Source organism: Mesoplodon bidens, assembly GCF_964165515.1.
Source record: "Mesoplodon bidens genome assembly, chromosome: 12".
Lineage (NCBI taxonomy): Eukaryota > Metazoa > Chordata > Mammalia > Artiodactyla > Ziphiidae > Mesoplodon > Mesoplodon bidens.
Window position 1 is genome coordinate 70,570,475 of NC_138168.1, and position 21,817 is coordinate 70,592,291.

A 21,817-nucleotide genomic window follows, 5' to 3' on the forward strand; every position below is an offset into this window, starting at 1 on the left:
AAAATATCTTAGTGCTTGTAAATGTGAAAACAATGATTATACAGAAAACCTTCCACTGAGTTAGTGTTTGCATCCTTAAGCATTAGCAATATCAACATTTTTAATATAATATCCATGCATCCAGATAACAATAAAAACTTCTGGCTATAAGCCTCTACTCAACATAACTTGGATTACAAGGCTGTCATTTGACTAGTCTCCCTGCAAAATAATATTTAATTAGTTTTTGTATTATAGTAGTCCCTGGGGCAAAGTGCTTCCATAAAGTCATAGTCACAGGACAAGACTTTATTCCTCTTCTTTGGATGTTCCCCTTTATCATAATGTTATGGTTGTCAAAACTGACACCAAAAAAGCCACAGAAGTAGAACTGAGGCGATGTCCACCAAAATCTGGCTGAGATATTCCCTGACTCACTTATGATAATTCTAAATCAATCAATATTCTTAGAATTTACACTTGGCTGCTTGACACCATCTCCAGGTGCATAACATAAATAATTCTATCTACAACAATGACAAAAGACACAGCAAAGATAATGGTTAACATAATTTTAGGTGCCAATAACCATAGAGTCAACTAGAAGCTATAAATATCTTTTACAAACTACATTTTCCACATATTGTTGCTCTTCTGACTCCTGAGCAAGAAGGGAAAATTACAACATTATTCCTTTTTAGGGGAATCATTTTGTAACCAAATATTGTGACCTATTCTCATCAGAGTGAAAACAAATAAGCACATAAACAAAATAATGGACATTACATAAAACTCAGGATATTATTTTTCATTCAGAAATATCTTATCTGTATGTATTTGAGGGATTAGTATTATCTGGCTTTTGTCAATTCTAATGTTCTTCCTAACTCTTGGGGTTATTATTATAGCCAGTTAAACTGAGGATACTAACCCTGGATTACCTTTCCCACTTGTTATCTAGCATTCAGATCATTTATCATCAATATATTCAGAAGCTGGATGACATTGAAAATCAGAATACTTTTTGTAAATATAGATAGACATGTATATATGTATACATGAACAAATTTTCTTGTTTCACTCAAGCAGATCAAATTTTCAAGTTTTTAGGTTTTAAGTTTTTCTTAGATTAAAATTTTTAATTAAAAATTTCTCTAAGGTAGCATATGCTCTAAAACACTGTTGAAAATCTTTTCTTGTATAAGAAAATAAATTAAACAAAGATTTATTGTTAACTCTTTTCCAGATTCTACTCTAGTTACTAAAACCCAAAAATATGAGTAAGACCATTGCTTTACCATCAGACAGCTATGCATATTTTAAGTGGGCAGAACCTTAAAGGACAACTTTAAATGAAACGAGGTAGGTGCTATGATAAAGGCATGACTTTGGAGCTAAGCAAGCAGATGAATTCCTACCTAAGCTTTCCTGAGGAACAAATGTGGGGAGACTGAGTCAATCTTGGAGAATCAATAATTAATCAGGCAAAGGACAGCAGATGGCTTCTAGAGAGAAGGAACATTGCAAAGCCTTAGTGTGTTAGTTTCCTATTGCTGCTGTAAACAATTAACGCCAATTTGTTGCCTTAGGACAACACAAATTTATTCTCTTAAAGTTTTGGAGGTCAGAAATTTAAAAGTAGTTTAAATTTGGGCTAAAGTGAAGATGTCAGGAGCACTGGCTCCTTTTGCAGGCTTCGAGGGACGAATTCTATTCCTTGTCATTTTCAGCCTTTAGAGGTCACCTGTATCCCTTGGCTTGTGGCCACTTCCTCCGTCTTCAAAATGCATCACTCCAGTTTCCACATCCGTCATCATGTCATGACACTAACTTTTCCTCTCTCTATCTGAATTTTCCTAGACTGTTGTGATTACATTGGGATACACATTAATATAAGATAATTTTCTCATCCCAAGATCCTTAATTACCTCTGCAGAATCTTTTTGCCATGTAAGGTCACATTTACAATTGCTTAGGATTATGATATAGACACATTTGGAGGTGATTATTCAGCGATTATCTGCCACATATAGTTTGGCAGATGTAAACACACAGGGGATTCTAGATTACTAGAAAAGATGACAGTTTGGTATGTAGTTTGATGAATTTGAAGAGGTGCTTACAGACTAGATGAATTATTCTCATAATGAGAGTCAAGAACTCCTACAAATTCAAAGATATATGTCATTGAGTGGTGGGAGGATCACAGCAAGGAGACACGAGAATCACACAGAAGACGTCCTTTTTAAAAATGTCTTCACCTTCATAATGAACCAAAACACAACATATGCACAGTTTGTATCTTTTGAATTTCCTTGATAACTGAGCTATACAATCATACATTCATATATTAAACTTCAATGCCTCCTGTGTTTATCTTTTTGGCCTTGTGATATGCACTTAATTAAGAAGATTCAATTGGACTTAAAACATAAATGATGTTCCCATCAAATGAAGGCTAAATTATATCATGGCCAGCTGAACAAAGGAACCTGCTCATACAGAAACGTATTTGGAGGGCTGAGTCATCACATAGCATAATGGGCTGTGTAATATAGGTATACGGGGCCCAACAAAAGCACACCACAGTTATTTGGATCATTTGATTTTCTATGCTTACTATGAGTAGCTATTTCATTTAAGAAACACAACCTCATTTATAACATTAAATTAATATAGTTATTTTGAATTTCCCTAATTTTCTTCATCTGTTTTGGATAAAGTTGTATAAAAGACTTAAAGATAAGAATGCCACATATTGATGTATGTTTGTACCCTTCAGTAATGCTGTAGTAAAATAACTAGTCATTATTTGGTCCTTACAAAATTTTTCCCTTTTTAAAAGTGATGTATTATTTAAGTTTGAGAACATTTGTGGTATTAAATGCTTATATTAGGAAAAAAAGAAAGGCCTCAGAACAATAAATTTCTATTTTAAGAATCTAGGAAAATAAAATGAAAATATACTCAAAGCAAACAGAGGGAAGAAAATATAAAAGAAAATAGGAATTAAGAGTATAAAGTCCAGGGCTTCCCTGGTGGCGCAGTGGTTGAGAGTCCGCCTGCCGATGCAGGGGACACGGGTTCGTGCCCCTATCCCGGAAGATCCCACATGCCGCGGAGCGGCTGGGCCCGCGAGCCATGGCCGCGGAGCCTGTGTGTCCGGAGCCTGTGCTCCGCAACGGGAGAGGCCACAGCAGTGAGAGGCCCGCGTACAGCAAAAAAAAAAAAAAAAAAAAAAAAAAAAAAAAAAAAAAGAGTATAAAGTCCAAAACTTGACTCGTCTTGAATTCCAGTTCTATCACTTATAATCGCTAAGATCTTGGGTGAGGTACTTTACCTCTCTATGCCTCAATTTCCCCAGCTACAAAAAAAGAGTAAATAATAGTGCATATGTCACAAGACTGATGTGAGAATTCAAATTTCTTAGAAACATAAGAAACTTAGAAATGAAATGAAAAGTGCTAAGAACAGTGCCTGGCACATAATAAGCTGGATCAAAGTAGGGTGATCATACATTCCAGTTTATCCAGCATAGTGCCAATTTAGAATTTACTATGAGTTTTTCATCAAACAATGTGATAGTAGTATTAATAATTGCATCAATATAAGCCACTACTGCCATGGCCTCATCTAGGAGTCTGAAAGATACATGTAGTAAATAGAACTTCATTCTTAAATGTGGAAGAACACTGATGATCCATCTCTGTTTTGTTTTCAGCAAAAAGCAACTAATATTTCCCTGTCAATGGCAACATATTGTGTGCTCTCTGATAAAATGAAATATTGGACAACACTGTATCTGTGTGCCACTTACCAGTTACATATGTCATGGACCATAACAAACCTTATGAAATATAGTAAACTACTAGACTGCAAGTAGGAGGGATCAATAAGGAACATTAAAATTATAAGCTACATATAATGATATGTGTGGGAAGTAAAGGCTGGGCTGTCCTATCTTAAAACATATAAAGTGTAGTATAAACCCTCTTGCTAGCACAGCATTATCATGAAAATAGATTGAAAAGTTCTCAACAAATTATTAATAAACCAAATGCAAGCATTGCATAAAAGGTAATACATTATGTTCAAGGCTTACACATTGGATTTAACATTTTTAAAATAAATTAATATATTATCATTTAATGATTATTATGATTATTTTAATAGATGAAGAGCAATGTTTGTCAAAATTCAATGTTTAATCCAAACAAAATCAGTTATATATCTAGGAGTAGAAAGAAATTCCTTAATGTTGCAAAGTTATTTGCAAAAATGCATGTAGCACACACATTTATAATGTGACAGCATTGAAAGCGTTCAGGAAACTAGACAAAGCTGTTTGATCTCATTATTCTCCTCAGCATTATACCAAGTCCTGGGAACTAGTATATTAATGGCAAGATACTAATGGCAAGAAAAACAAATAAAACTAAAATGGAAGAAGGGCACTCTGTGAATATATGATTATTTATGTAGAAAAACCAAAGTAAATTACTGATAAATTATTACAAGAGATTAGAAAGTTTTAGCAAAATTTTCAAAGCTGTGGGATACAAAATCAAAGTACAAAATCAATTGCATTTATACACACTTGTCTCAGTCAGGTAGAAAAAACTGTGAAAATAATATATAATAGGATAAAAACTTGTAGCTCCCATTTCTACCCTAAGTTATTCATAGATCCAAATCAATTCCAATTAAAGACCCCATAGAATTACTTTTCTTTCTCTCTTTTTCTCTGTTCATTTTGCATATGAAACTTAAGGGGATGATTCTAGACTGATATGGAGGAACAGCCAAATACTCCTGAAGAAGAATATCATGGGGGTGAGGTGGGTGGAATTTTCCCTGCCAGTTTTCAAGAATTATTATAAGGTTATAATTAACTGCACAATATGGTACTGATAAAAATAGGAAAATCAAACAAAGGAATGGACCTATACATATATGGACACTAGATTTATAACATTGTTTCACTCAAGATCTGTTGAAAAGAATAGATTTTTCAGCAAATCCTGCTGACACAATTAGTTACATATACGGAGAAAATACAAAATTGGTCCTCTGACTGACATCTATACATATTTATGACTGAAAGGTAAAAATAGCGATATTTTAGATGACAATTTAGGATAATATCTTCATGAATTTAAATAGAGAAGAATTTATTAAACCAAACATTACTGATTATTTCAACTACGTTAAGTATCAACCACCATAGAGTAAAAAGAGAAGCCCTAAACTGGGAGAGAGTACATGCAGCACGTGGAAGTAATCAGTGTAAGTATCCAGAATGAGTGAATAACTCCTATGAAGCAAGTAAAAATACACAATCTGATAAAAATGAGAAAATGTAAAAATAAACACTTCGTATAATAGGAAACACAAATAACCAATAAAACTGTGGGTAGATTTCCACTCTGATTTGTAATCAGGAACATGCAAATTCATAACCTGATGCCCCAGTCTGTGCCTATGGGACTCGCGGGCACCCGGAGTCTGGTAATATCAAAAGCTGTGGATATGGAACAATGGGAGCATTTAGGTACTGCTGTTGGAAATGGAGATCACTGGGCACTTGGGGGAAAATGTGGTATCGTAGAGAACACTTAAAAATGTTCATAATCTATGATCCTAGAATATCACTCCTGTACATGTGCACCGGGAGACAAATGGAAAAATATTCTCAGCAGCACATATAATGGCAAATATTCGAAAGCAACCAAAATGCTCATCAGTGTTAGCATGAAAAGTATATCATGGTAAAGTCATAAATTAGAAAAATAGATATACATGCATGCAATTATGTAGATGAATATTAGAAACATAATGATTAGGGAAGAAAGAAAATTGCAGCAGAATTTACAGTGCACAATTCCCTTCTTTAAAATTCACAAGAAGTGACATTTTGCTTAGAAATACAAACTTTTGTGGTAAAAACATGAAAAAAAAGGAAATGATGAACATAAAATTTGGGTTATTGGGAAGGGAAGGGATGAAAGGGGAAGAACACACTGGGAACTACAGTGGTCTTCTTTTTTTCTAGCATTCACCTTACTGTCTTGTACACACGTGTTCATTCTATCACTATTCTTTTTAACTTACAAAACATAGTTTAACATATTACTTTGACTCTATTCACTATTCATTACATTTTAAAAATATTTATTCTTCACTCTCTATTTTAAGTTTTAAAGGAATATAGTATACCTTTCAATAGGCTGCCCTTGAGAGATGCAAGCTCTTGCAATTTCTTGTCTGTTAGGTTTCTTAGATGTGTGAATCTCATTTGACTTTTGGATACCCCTATGGAACTCAGAACATATCCAATGCATTGTAGTTATTTTAACAATGTCAAACAATTGAAAAAATCTTCACAGATAAAGTTATCCTTTCATTTAGTCATTTATTCAACTGTCAAGTATGCACTATTTTTAAGTCCCTTCTGTATGTTAAGCATGAGGAAGGCTACTGCCCTCTCAGTGTTTACAATTTTAGTAGCAGAGATAAGACCAAAGACAGTTCTTCTGCAAGACAGTATGAGCTGAAAGCTGCCCAAGGAGCAGAAGTGCAGGTGTTATAGGAGCAGAAAGGTGGAAGAATGATTGCTGGGCTAATCATGCAGCTGTTTCAATACTATAGCTGCCTGGGGAACTATATATGCAAATTTCTAGGATTGGGATCAAGAACTTGGAAGAAAGTCTCAGGAAGGAAATTGGCATGTCACAATAAGGAAATGAGTGGAAGTGAGGTTTCTTTTAAACAACAGCTGTCAGATTCTCTCTGGTGACGCAAAATCCTGCCTGAGACAGATGGGGTGGTGTCCATCATCTCATCTGTGAGTTTAATTTAAATTGACATTCTGACCCCATATAACTATGCAACATTCCAGAATGTGCTGTAAGTTCAGGCACAAAACATACAGCCTATTGTACCAACAGGGATAAGGTGATGAAAACGTTCACATGTGTGCATGTGTCTGCCTGGGCAGACAAACGTGTTTGTGTGTGTGGTGAGTGAAAGTATGGAAGTCTGTAAAAATATGGAATGGGAGTGGGGCTCCCCTCACAGTAAGTAAATAAAAAATGCAGCAAGGGGCTTCCCCGGTGGCGGAGTGGTTGAGAGTCTGCCTGCTGATGCAGGGGACGCGGGTTCGTGCCCCGGTCCGGGAAGATCCCACATGCCACGGAGCAGCTGGGCCCGTGAGCCATGGCCACTGAGCCTGCGCATCCAGAGCCTGTGCTCTGCAACGGGAGAGTCCACAACAGTGAGAGGCCCACGTACCGCCAAAAAAAAAAAAAAAAAAAAAAGCAGCAAGGAGTATTAAATACACTGGACTAAGCAATATTCTATGGTTCTAGTCTTTCCCTCAGGGAGGACAAGCACTACCCCATCTTCAAGAATTATGTCAAGTAATTGCTTCCTTGATATAGTGATCAAATCCTAAACATTTGCCTGATTTCTAGACTGTCATTTCAAATTCTCTGCTGGACTTTTCCAGATGGCTTACCAATAATGTTTTACAATGGACATGTTCAAATGAAAATTCATCTGTCTTTTTACTTGATATCCACCCTACCTTTTAAAAATTAATGCTTGTGTCATTTTCTAAGTTTTTTATGCTTAAAACCTACAGAGACATCTGTGACAACTCCTTTTCACTTATCACTTAGGGCCAGATGCTAAATTATGCTGTTGGTCTCTATAGTCTTTTTCATTCTTATGGTCCTTGGCATTTTCATTGACTTTGCATGGATTATGTTCTCATAACTTTTCTTCATTTATGTACAGTTTCTCATTTTCTTATACCTTCTCTCTTCCATTCTAATCTCCTTTACATCTCCCCAACATACTTGTCTGAAGAGTAAACCTAATTGTATTTTACTCCCGAAGAAAAATCCTTCTTCAATAGTCTATTGCTCTCAAGGTAAATAACCTGCTCTTCCCCTTACACTTAAGGGCACCCAAATATGTTCGACTCTAAATTTTCATTTGTCAGCTTTTCTTTTCTTAGTTCAACTGGTCGATTTAGTAATTGTTCATATATCACCTCTTCTGATTTTGTTCACATTCCTTCTACGTGGAATTACATCACTCTGTATTTATCTGTCAAAGTTCTAGCCATACCTCAAGACTACTTTATAGGGTTTTAAAGGGCTTTTAATTCACTTAGCCATAGATTCTCTATCCCTTTGAAATGTTTTTCTTATGTCTTATGAGCGAATTAGCTATTCTCAAACTTTTCATATATGTACTTTTCTTTTTCTTGTACTAACTTATAAGTTCCTATGATCACAAGCTCTGTCATTAGTACCATAAAAATCATTACAGAACCTACATATATCAGGCACAAAATGAAACACAGAGGTTGAAAAGATAAATAAGACAGAGTTCTACACACATGAATGTCATCGATATTATATGTATTACCTCAGCAGAAAGTCTTAGATGTTATAGGTATACATAAAGTATTTTGCTTATTTTAAATTTATAGGAGTGTCAGTGAGGCCATGATATAGTCTTTAGGATTAAATTTCTTTAAATCTTTCCTCCAAGAATATTTCAATATTTATTGTTTTTTTCACTTTCTTTTTCTCTCTGTCTTTCACCCCCAACACACACCCCTTCAGATCTTTATTGTTATTAAATATAACATTTAATATTACATGAATAGCACAATCCTGAGAAAAAGCTGTATTATATATCTGTGCTAATTAAAGAGGTAAAATTATTATCTATCAACAGATATTGAATTTGATGGACAGAACCCAGAAAAAATTCTCTAGTCTGCCATTTCTAGAGTAGGATGTAATTTAGGTTCTTTGAACTTTTGTGATATTTGTTGGAATGGAAGTGAACATGTGGTGAAGAGAATAAAAGTCATGTGAAAAGAGGAATTGTCTTGTTGCTTATGCTGGAGAGATGTCTATAGGCTACTGTGATTGTTCATGCTCCCTACGCAGGAAGCTACAGAAGAACTTGTCAAAGTCCTGTCTTAAAGAACCCTGTTCTGGTCCAGTTAAAGCAGGTTATTACGGCCATTCAAATAGTATGACCAGGGAACAGATGGTAGTTTTCCACTGATTTTGTTCTTAGGAACACATTGCTAATACATGTAGGGCATATATCTCTGCTTTTAATTTCAATAATGTTAAATCACTTGACTTGCTTGCACCACTTCTACTGATACCATCTGTCCTACCTACTGGGTTCTGTTAAACTTCTTGCAGAGAGAAGAAAATATTGTTTCCTCTGCTTTACTTTGTTATCCCTGAAATGAGCATACACATATGTTAAAAATATTTATGGGCTTTTATTGTTACTGATTATGAAAACAAAGAGAAAACAAGTAACAAAAATTAGCAAACATTGGTCTACATTGAAAGGCAAAATAATTAGGACTCTCTTTCCTAGTGTTTCTTCAACTTTACGTATCCATGAGCTCTTTCAAATTTAAAAAAAATACAAAGCCAAGGACTGTTTAATTCCAAGTGTTGATAACTTTATATCATTACTTAAATATGTACAAACAATATGTATTTTACTTGTAGCTCTGAAACTCTATTAAACCATATTTTGAAATAAAGTACTAAAACTTCCCATTAAACCAATAAATTTCAAGTTAGTAACATTAATTTAATATGACATACACTTTAGGATGTTTTAAAAAACAATTACCTATGAATTTTAAATTATAAAATGGTATTTTTTCACTTTTCTCATCTTATTTTGAGCATGCTGGACTATTTTTTGAGTTATAATTATATCATTGCCATTTTTTTGGCCTTTAGAAAACTAATAGTTTTAACTATCAGGAAATTATTTTGAAGATCCAATGAATTGAATTGGATTCAATAAAACACAGCCAAAGTTTTGCAGTGTGAAATCATTTATCATATATTATCATAATTACTTGTATAAAAATTAAATCTAACAACACAACTGCTAGTGAAATGATTATGATATTGAAGGCTACAGTACAGGTCTATTGAGTTCTTCAGAGTTCAAAGAACATGTGCTATTTGATGACTTAATTTCCCCACTATTCATCTTTATGTAAATTACTGTAAAAGCTTTATTTACACAGCTTGCCATGAGGTAATTTGTCCTTTACTTGGGGCCAATGCAAATGTAAACTCTAGAAATTCAATAAAGCAGCAGAACATGATCACAAGTCGACAATGCACACAATCTATGGTATGCTTATATGTATTTTAAGATTACCAAAATAAATTCAGAAAATTCAATAATATTCATAAAACTAACAAGTAAATCTCTAGGAATAATATGTGTAGTAATTCCTCCTTTTATACCCATTCCTTGGCACTTCCTCATTTTCTTAGTCCTACTAAGATAAAAAAAATATGTAAAATGCTAAGCCATTTAAGACTTCTCCAGATTCAAATGTTATTTATAGCTTAAGTTAGATCCAAATTAAAATAAGAGCTTTACTGTTTTACACAGGAAATATCTACTTAGGTCATTTCTCAGCAGTTACACAATCCAAAGTATACTAAATAAATCTTAAATATTTGTAGAAAAGATTGGTTTGGGGAAGAAAAATGAAGCATAAGACTTGTAGAAGAATTAGAATTATTTGTTAATTAATTAACAAACCATTCATCTGATAAAGGTTGCTAGACTATCTATCATATGACATGCACTGGGACAATTTTGTCACTATATAGCTTTATCTATTTTGATTTCAATTCTCTGGAAATGTCAAGACAAGAAATAAGCACGTTGAGTTCTATATTGTATAATTCTATTTATGCTATATTTTCACTGTTTCCCCACTCTATTCAAAAAACTGTAAAGTCTTTAAATATGTATATTCATATATAAAATGTTTTATAAAACAGCTCATTTCAATGAATGGTAAAACAAATGATATTCACTCTATAAATCCTCAATAAATTATTTATTAATAAAGATGTATGAATAATACAACATGGGCTTTCAAATTAAAATTAATGCAGAGAAGAATGTCCTATTTTATTTATAATTAACTTAATCCTATTGGAATTTAGATTCTTTATTGGCTAAATATATTGTCCTTTCATAGTAGTACTATAGATTATGGGATATTACTTGGGTAAAAATGACAACACAAACATTTCTTCCAAAGTATTTTTATATACGTTATGTCATATACCATAATATATGCAACCATCCCATGTTATATGAAAACTTAATTAACAAAATAGAGATCTGTTTACCATCTACAACCTGGTTTTGCAAAGCAGTTCATTTCTGCTCAAACTCTATCATGACATAAGTCTGTGATTCTAAGATTGTTGTTCAAAAAGGGAAGTTTGGTATTGTAGTATATTCTACACATTTTCCACACAAAATTAGATGTAATGCCTTATCAAAAATGATAGAAATTCTCAAGTTCTGAGGCAACAGAGGAATATGTATATGAAATAAAGCATGCAGGAGCCATCCCAGAATTCAAAGCAAGGTAAAAGAACAGAAATTTGATAAAGTTAAAGGAAGAGTAAATTCTTCTTCTTACTCAGATCAGGTAATTCCTGCAAGCAAAAGCTTTTAAAAGTAGCATTGGAAAAGGATGGCCACAATCTATTTCATTCTCTCCCAGACCTGTTTAATTCAGGCTCTTGAAGGTTTTTTGTTTCAAGAAAATGAACTTCTGATTTAATAATTTGGAAAAGAAAAACAATATTCACTGTATTTTTGGTTCATCTCCACCCTGAAAAAGCAGAAGCCACTAAAAGTAAGATTTTAGTAGGATTTGTCAATATCAATGAAAACATGAAAGCAAGATATTTATTCTGTCTGAAACATAGTCAACTTTTAGATGATAAGAACAAATTAAATCCTGGAGTCCAGAAATGGTAGGTTACTTATGTAGCCCCCTTTAGTTTAGCTGTTTCTTTCTTTTCTTTTTTTAGTCCTAATAAGATGATGCAAAAAAGAAAATGCATGGTTGGTATTTATAAATTTTGCTGCTGACATATAGCTGACCTTAAGGTATAGATTAAATTCTTTAGCAAATGGCTTCTTAAAAGCAAGCCCCTCTTTTAAAATTCGGTGGAAAGTATATCAATGGCAAGGGAGGTGAGAGAAAGGATAGATCTGAGTAATAAGAAATCAGTCTGTTGCACTAAAGGTTTCAACCTCCGGATGAGTTTTAATTGTTGATGCTTCTTCGGGATCACCATTTTACACTTTGCTGCTCTTTGTACAGCCTTTTAAGGTTTACATCATTATCGTAAAATTTGCTTCTCACCCTTCCCCACTTGTATGTCTTTCTTGACTTCACTGACTTATGGAAACTATCTCTCAGTAAACTTCATGGCACATGCAAATTCACAGGCATATGTAAAGTCAGAGGTGAAAGACATTTTCCCAGATTATATGAAACTAAAAGTTATTAGTGAGTAATCAATCCAATCCACTGATATAAAATGGATCTTTTTTCTCTCCATTGCTCCAAAGAAACATTACTTCAAGTAAACAACTTGATTTAAAAACATTTTTCAAATTAACACGGTGATATAGTCAACGTATTTCCCTCTCCCTTAAACTACCCATGTTCTAGGAAATAATGTACAGACATAAACATATAATGATAGTTATAAAAAGGAAGGGAATTTAGCAATTTCCAAATTAATTTGATCAAGTAGTGAAATCAAACTTTATAACTCATGCCAATATCTGCTTAATCTTGGACTGAGTTATTTTATTGGCCTACATGCCTTGACAAAATTAAACAGATAATCATAATCTCTGCTCTTGTTTTTTCATACAGCAAAAACCATAGTCCAAAGAAAATGAATCAATACAATAAACTTTGAAATAAGGTTTGTTGTTGTGTAATTGTTGGGAGAGGTCATCAAGAAGACATGATCCCTAGTTTGACCCTAAAACTGGTCCAGGCAATTGGAGGCTTCTCACCCTCATACCTGTCCTTGGAATGTTCTTTCCACTTGCTTTCCCCACTCTCAGAAGCTGCCCCAAGGATACAGCCTTGAGATAATAATGAGCTGCTGGGAACATCTGAATGATATATGTGACTGAGCGCAGTTAAGGTTTCTATATAAACGTTAAGATTTTTAAGGGCAGGTATGGAAATCTGCTGTCTTGCAGCCACCCAAGACAAGCCTCATAAGTAAGTTCCCTTGCTTATTAAACCTGCCACTACCAACCTAGAGTGGTCTGTCTCTTTCGGTTGTCTCTCCCTGTCCTCCAAGTATGGGGGGCTGGTTTCAGATTACACCTGGGAAGCTTCCCAGGAGGTTGAGACCCAACAACAGTAATCAACCACCATTCTGGGCATAAACATATTGCTGATAAATGTAAACACATTATAAGAGTTTTTATTTGCTTACCCACTTCAAGAGCAGTAAACTCTGTCCTCAGGAGTCAATCATACTATTAATAATTAAACAGACTTATACAAGCTATTAAAACTGCAAATATTATAGTTGATCATGTTCTCTTTTACCCAGAACAAATTCACTTCACTGCAAGCCAAAATATTGAAATAAGCTAATTGTCTTTTTTTGTTGCAATGATGAATTTTGCATATATAATACCAAAATCACCTTATTTTTATACAGATCACTGCTTTCAAGAGATCAAAGGATTTTTTAAATGTAATTTTAGCAATGCTTGCCACACCCACTAAATTTGGTAGTAACTAATCATATTCTACTTTGCAGGATAGAAAATGCCAGTTGTAGAGCTAAAATAGACTGTCTTTCAGTGTTCTCCCTAACAAACATAACTTAATTGCCTCATTTCATTTCCTTAACTCTTTAGCATTCTGTATTACCCTGCCTAAATATGAGGCATGGGATATTTTTTTAGAAAAATAAAATAATATAAATACAACATAACTTTGTAAATGGTTATCGAACTCAGCCACTCTAGGTACCTTTGTGAGTCCAGGATGCAGACGAGTTCCAGCTGCTGCTGCCTCCAGCACCAGGTCTTGGGATATTGCCATCCTCTATAGTAAGAGATGCTGAAAGGTGATGAAGCAAACCACTCTGCTTCTCTGTTTAAAAAAAAATTAACAAAATAAAACCTGAGTTTCTATTTTAAAATACTTCCTGTTATTTTTAAAATGGTGACTCTCTTACTCCTATCATTGAAATTAAGCTCCAAAAGGGAATCTCTTTGGGAAACAGTTGTATGAAAATCATTAGTAACACCCATTTCTGTCATCAGAAGTTGAACAACTAAGGAAAATGAAGAACATGTCACTTAACCGAGAAAAGGTTAACCAAGTTGCTGACACCTAGTCAATGCTAGGCAATTTGTAGGTTATTACTACCAGTGGAACGTATATATATATATATATATATATATATATATATATATATATATATATATATATATATATAAGACTATTTCACAATTTAGAAATTGAGCCATCTCAAATATAATTTATCATATAGAAATTTTAAGTGCATTTTATCTTAGCAAAATGTGTTTGGAGCTATCGTGCAGAAGTTAATTCTCTTTAACTCACATTTCAAAATCATAGAAGGAGCTAGTGTTAAGGTAGGGTTTATTTTCTGTTTAATAAATGTTAAAAAGTAAATGTCACCATTCAGTTGGGGTGGCCATCAAGGGCAAGAGAGATAAAAATAGAGGAAGAGAATGCAAGCAAGCCAAACAGGTGTGTAGGATCCTGCCAACATGCTGTGCACCAGGCTGATGGCCACTTGGAAGCTTGAGCCCCAACACTTTATTTTACAAAGGGTTTTTAAATGTGCACAACCAATAGATTTCCTAAGCATTTCAACTTTCAAGCCTAAAAAGATGAGAGTTAGAAGTAGTTTTTTATTAAAACTAAAAAAGCAACTAATAAAATATTAACAAGAACACATCTATACTAAACACAAACAGCAATCTTTCATAACATAGACAGCTGTCCGTGAAAAGGAAAGTCAAGCAGAAAAGGAAAATTCATGAAAATCAACAATCGGTACTCCTGAGATCCTCTATACTAATATTTTGTAATTTGAGAGAAATGTTTCTTTTCCAAACTGTAACTTCATTATATATTGAGTTCATGTATGCAGCTTACAATAAATTAAAAGCCAAATATCTTACAAGTTAGGCATTGTCCTTACTTTTAAAGACATTTAAATATTGAGATTTGAGTATTATTAAAGTTTCTATTTCTTAAGGTAGATAATGTGTAAAGTGAAAGCTAGTCTCTCTTTTGTGCCTATTATGAACTAAGCCTACATCATCTTCAGTCTCCCAACTCCATAAATCAGTTAGTTCAACCACATTTCACAGCTGAGGAATCTGAAGCTCAGAGAGATTATAAAATTTGCCTCAAAATATAACAAATAAAATACGTAAGATTAGAGAATATATTTTTTAACTTGTATTGCTGTTTTTACTCAGGAAATATGTTACCTTATTTGCTTTTGTTCATCATTGGTCAACATAAAAACAGATTACAAATCCTCACAAATCTCTGATGGTGATTTTGAGTAATTTTCTCATATCATTGTAAAAAACCGCCATGAAATTAGTTTCCTGATATTTTCTATAGACTATTTCTTTACTGCTTTATAATGCTTTTCCTAGATCTTGTTCATATAATAATATACTCATTGTAAATTACACAGTGCCTGCCCACCCAAAAGAAAACAATGACCCAAATTCAACAAGTCATGGTATCTATTCCTATATCATGGCATGTTCTATCCTGTTTTATAATCTGATCTTCAAAACTTAATAATATGTCATGTACATTTTCTGTGTCAGAATGTATTCTAAACAAGTAGCTTTTACATTTTAGTGGTAGAATTATTTGCACAAACAAATCTGAAGGAGGACTCTAATAGGTACCAGAGTAGATGTAGACCTGTTCTGATGGCAGTGAAGAATGGGAGTAGCATGCCTGATCTTACTGCTGTTCATCTCTCCTCTCATGGTTACCTGAGGATCCTCTGTGGTTTCCATGAAGAATTCTTTGAAAATTCATCTGCATAATTTTGTTTAATAATAGATTATGATTCCAAATGATTGGATATCCATTAAGTTTTTTCAACAAATAAAACTGTTTGGAGGACTCACAATAGTAAAAATACTAATGAAAAGTATTATTACTGAAAAGAGAAATAATAACTAATGTTTACTAACCACTTAAAAATAATCAATTAATGACTAAAGTATCTCTATACAATAAGCATTATAATTATCTCCTTCTCTGAAAATCAAGAACTTGTGACATAGGAAGGTATACTAACTTTTCTAACATCACACTCTTAGTACATAATGGAGTCAGATTTAGCAACTAACACTGTAAACAAAATAGTAAAACTTTTTATTTTCTTATAGCTAAAGACTTTTGTGGACACAATTTATTATTTCTTAAGGCAAATGTCTAGAAATTAAAATCCTTCTCAATATATGAGAATACTGAATTCCCATACCCACTCCACCTGGATATTTATATAATAACATGGTGCATTATCATTACAATAAAATATTTGCCAGTTTGATAGGTGAAGATACCTCATTGTTTCCAAAAATAATATATAATTGAATATATTAATGCGATAAATATTAAGTAAAAACATGTAGTGTATAAAGAAGTTTATTGAGTTCCACAATGAGTTACAACATTTACTCTTCATAAAAATATTTGAGGAAGCTGATGTTCAAAGAGATAAAGTAATTCAGTGGGTCACATATCTAGTAAATGTCAAACTTGGAACTCAAACTTATGACTGTTCATCTTTGAATCCCAGACACTGAATCATTATGCTTTCTGGATTTTTTGATGACTGGTAACACTGAAAATTTTCCTATGATTATTACCCAAATACATTTTAACTTATGATATGCTAATGTGTGTCTCTTGACCATTTTTTTTTCTAACATCTTTATTGGAGTATAATTGCTTTACAATGTTGTGTTAGTTTCTGCTGTATAACAAAGTGAATCAGCTATACATATACATATATCACCATATCCCCTCCCTCTTGTGTCTCCCTCCCACCCTCCCTATCCCACCCCTCTTGGTGGTCACAAAGCACCAAACTGATCTCCCTGTGCTATGCAGCTGCTTCCCACTAGCTATCTATTTTACATCTGGTAGTGTATATATGTTGATGCCACTCTCTCACTGGAACGGTTTTCATTTGAATGTTTGAATTCTTATTGATTGTTAATACTGCTTATGAATGAAAATTAAGTTGCAGCATATGTTACAAATGTACTTCCTATTTTTTCATTTTCATTTTAAGAAAGTTAATGGTGTTTTCTGGTATATAAACATTTTAGATTTTCACATTGTCAAACTAGTGCTATGTTTTCTAATGGTGCACCTTTATTGTTATGATAATAAGATTATACAAACATACTCCATAATTTCATTCTAATAGGTTTATGATTTAGCTTTTTACATTAAATTATTTATCTGAAATTTATTTTGATATATAGCATGTAGCAGTGACCTCACTTAAAAAATAATTTCCCATCTGTTCTAATATATTACATTGAGTACATCATCTTTTCTCTTTTGTTCTGTTTACAGTTTTGTCTATTCTAGCACCAGCAATGTTTTATTTGCTGTATTTTAAAAATACCTTGTGTTATCTACTAAGGAAAGTTGTATCTAATTAATAATTTATTTCAAAATGTTTTTGTCCATTCTATTCTTTGTAATAATTCCAGATTGTTCTTTCTTAAGAACTTACAAAAAAATTTCCATTAGCATTTTCATTCAAAATTTTAAAATATATATTAATTTTGAAAGAATTGAAAACTTTAATCAAGACAACTTTTGAAAATACTATATACTTCAAACTATTTTTACTTTCATCTCTCTTAGTAAAATAGTATCTTTTCCATTATATATGTATTGCCTGTTTCCTGCTAGGCTTATACTTTTTTCATGCTTTTAATATTATTTAAGACTTGTACACTGTTTTTGTTTTGTTTTGTTGGTTCTTTTAAGCAGATCGCCTCACAAACTCATAACTGAGTCTTCTTTTTTTTCTCATTCTTTCTTTCCTTCTTTCCTTCCTCCGCTCCATCCATTTTCTCATCTTTCTTTTGCAATTTTCTTTGAAGAAAGAATTTAAAGACAATGGTTATTATTTATAGTAATAAAACTTGTTTCTTTTTCTTGCCTTATTGAATTGCCTGAAGTTTTGTACTACATTTTAATCATGGGGACTTCCTTGCCCATCATTCTAATGTAAGGGAAAATTGACCAACTCTACTGGTACCATCACTGTTGGAAAATTATATAGTTCTTTCTTAAGGGTTGACATGCAATTCCCATAATTAAGTGCAATCTCCCTTTTGGTTTTCAGAAACTTATCTTGCTTATAGTTCTGACAATAAAAAATAACATTCTTACCCTCTTGATCTTGAATGGGAGATGGCAAATAGTTAATAGGGAAAAGGAAGGAACTGACTCATAAATTGGCAAATACATAAGAAAATATTTCTATGGTATTGATGAAATGCCGTTTAGTGGAAAATCCAAAATTATTAGTTCCTAGAACTACCTTGAATTTTAAATATTAGACATTACTAGCTTTCATTTACATTATCACTGCCATATGAATGAATTTGCCAAAAAAAACCCCAAAAACCTGTAGTATTTTCTAAGAGTTTCTGTGGCTACTATCTACCAAAGTGCTGAAAATAGTGCTTGGTAAACAGTAAATATTAGTGATGACATCAGACATTTTTCTATTCCTTATAGATTTATTGAAAATTATTTCACATTTACTTTATTATTTTATGATACTAAATTTTGACTTGAAATGGATATGCTTTATTATATCAAGAGTTTTAATTTTTAATAACTGCATGCTGAAGATTTATTGGGACTTACTCTGATAACTAAAAGGATTTTCTTCTTTAACCTATGGATGTGATGCTAAAATTTCATAACATTCAATCATTATAGAATCCCTGAAACGAATGTTATTTGGTCTAGGGCAGTATTTTTTAGTATATTGCTGGGATCAATTTGACACTAATTTAAGATCATTGCACTCTTATTTTTAAATAAAACTGAGCTCTGCTTTATTTTTGTGCTCGGTTTTTAGGCCTTGGCAGTGTCTTGCAAGCCTTGAAAATAAATTGGAGAGATTTCTCCTTCTGACCATGATGAGGTAACAGGTACCATATTTGTCCTCCCACTGTAGACAAGTACAAAACAAACAAAAAACAACAAATAAGTACAAATTTCCACACATTGAATCATAGAGAGTGAAGGATTGTAATTCCTGAGAGGAAGAAAAAGGCTGACATTCTGCCTGGAGGAACTTTCTGGACCTTAAGACCTGAAGGGTAAACTCAACCAAAGCATGGTCATCTCACTGAGTTGAGGAGGCAAAGATCAGAGTTTAATAATGTTGTGACAGATGGAATTTGTGGGCTAGTGTCTAAAAGATTAAGAATCTATACAGAGAAAAAGCTGTAGAAATATGCATATGGTTTTCTTTAACTTTTGTCAAATACACAAGCTCCATTTGGCTACTTTTGCCAAATACCAAAGGATACACCAGGCTGGGCAAGAAACTACTAGAGATGCATAAGCTGAGCACTTGCTAGAGTCAATACACCACTGAGATACAGTTGAGATACCAGCAGCCAAAGTGGAGAGAGCTTGTTGAACATCCAGGGCTTCCAGTAAAGGACCCACAAGGAAAAACTTTACAGGGTTAAACTAGACCCAGAGTCATGGCCACTCTAGGCTCATCATAATGAAACTTAAAAACATGTTTCAAAAGGACCAAGCTGTTTCTTAAGTAACTTAACTGTCTACTGAAATAACAACTTTCATTAAGTTGAGAACTGAATCCAGATACTAAACAATGTAAGAATCAGTAGGTTCAGTATCCAACCAAAAAATAGCTAGACATGTAAAAGAAGCAGGAAAATGTGACCAATAAATGAGAGAAGAGAAAACTTAGAAATGAGAGAGACAATAGGATTAGCGGACAAGGACTTTGATACAATTTTGAAAAAGATGTAAAAATTTAGAGAAGTTTCAACACATGATTTCAAGATTTACTATAAAGTTTCAGTAATCGATACAGTGGCATTTGCATGAGGATAGATAAATAGATCAACATGACAGAGTGGAAAATTCAGAAATATGCCCAAGTATAATAGTCAGTTGATTTTTCAAAACAGGTGCTGAAATAAATCACTGGAGAAAGGATAGTCTTTTCAACGAATGGTTATAGGAGAAATGGATTTCTATATGCTGAAAGAAGGCACCTGACCTTTACAGGCTAACATATTCCCAAATAAACAAATATATATATATATATATATATATAACAAGTGTATTGAAATATATATAAGAACATTTAGAACTCAATACTAAGACAGCAAACAAAACATTTATTTTAAAAATAGACAAAATAATGAACAGCTTACAAAATAAGACAAATGAATGGCCAATATGCATATGTAATGGAGATGTATAAAGTAAAAACAAAATGAGGCATACCACATACTTATTAGACTAAATAAAGTTAGAAAGACAGCATGTGAAGCAACTGAAACTCTCAAAAGTTGCCAGAAAAAATGTGTAACATGGTGTGACTATTCAAAAAACATTTGAACTTTTTCCTATGAGATTAAAGAATCATATAATATACCCTTCAACAATTCCACTTGTAGCATTTACAAGCAAATGAGAAGAACAATATATTCATAGGTGAGAAAAAGATTTTTAAAAGAATAGGACACTTTTTTGTTAATTTGTAAAATAAAAAATAGAAGTTATAAGGAAATAGATGACTGTCTAAAGAATAAAAATTTACAAAATATTTGTAAAGGAGGAAATAAATCTATTAGAGAAAATTGAATAATGCGAAAAGCAACTACCCCAATGTGGTTGCCTAAGCCCATGTTTTTCCCAGTGAGTCTCCCAGGCTTTCAAGAACCAAATCATTTCATTTCCTTGTTATATACATTTGTTTTTTCTTAGCATAAGAGAAGAGTTTCCTAATTTATTTATTTGTAAGCAACTTATTGAAATATAATTTACCTACAAAAACTCTTAACTGTAGTTCAATTAATACTGACAAATAATTGGACCCTATGTATTTTCCACCATTAACATATATAATATTGGCATCACCCAAAATGTACCCTTGTGCCTTTTTACAGTTAATTTTACTCTACACCTGGTCCAAAAAATTGCTGATAAGCTTTCTGTCAAATTGGTTAGTTTCCCCTTTCTTCAATTTCATATAAATGGAATTATACAGTATGTACAGTTACATGTCTGGCATCTATTACTTACTATATAGTTTGATATCCATCTATGTTGTGCTTTAGAGAAGATGTATGAATATCCAAAATCTCTGGTTTGAGTGTGATAAGGGCTTGATTTTTTAAAACAAATAAATAACATAAATAACACAGTAAAGATGGTTACAATGTGGTAGGCAACTCTGTCCTGTGAAAAGTCCTCTTTCAAGGCACTGGCAACTGTCAAGTAGTGTCTCCTTAGAAAGGGTTATAAGCAAAGTCTGTCAGACAGAAGACACTGGCTTGAGTGTCCTTTTGATTTCATAATATATCACACTCCCCTTATACAGTTTATTCAGTTGAGCATTTAGGAAAAGCAAGTAGGTTATAGAAAGATATATCAAAGTCAAAATGAGAGGAAAAACAGAAAGGAGCAGGTTGAAAGGGAATACAGAGAGAAGAGATCTGAACTGTTTCTCCTTTAGGGGTGACCTCATATTGATTCCCTCTTGTAACACAAGCTTCCTTTTACTCTCGTGAGTGACAGCTCTCAAAAATGGCTTTTAGGTGAAGGAAGAAAAATGTCTGGAATGATGAAATC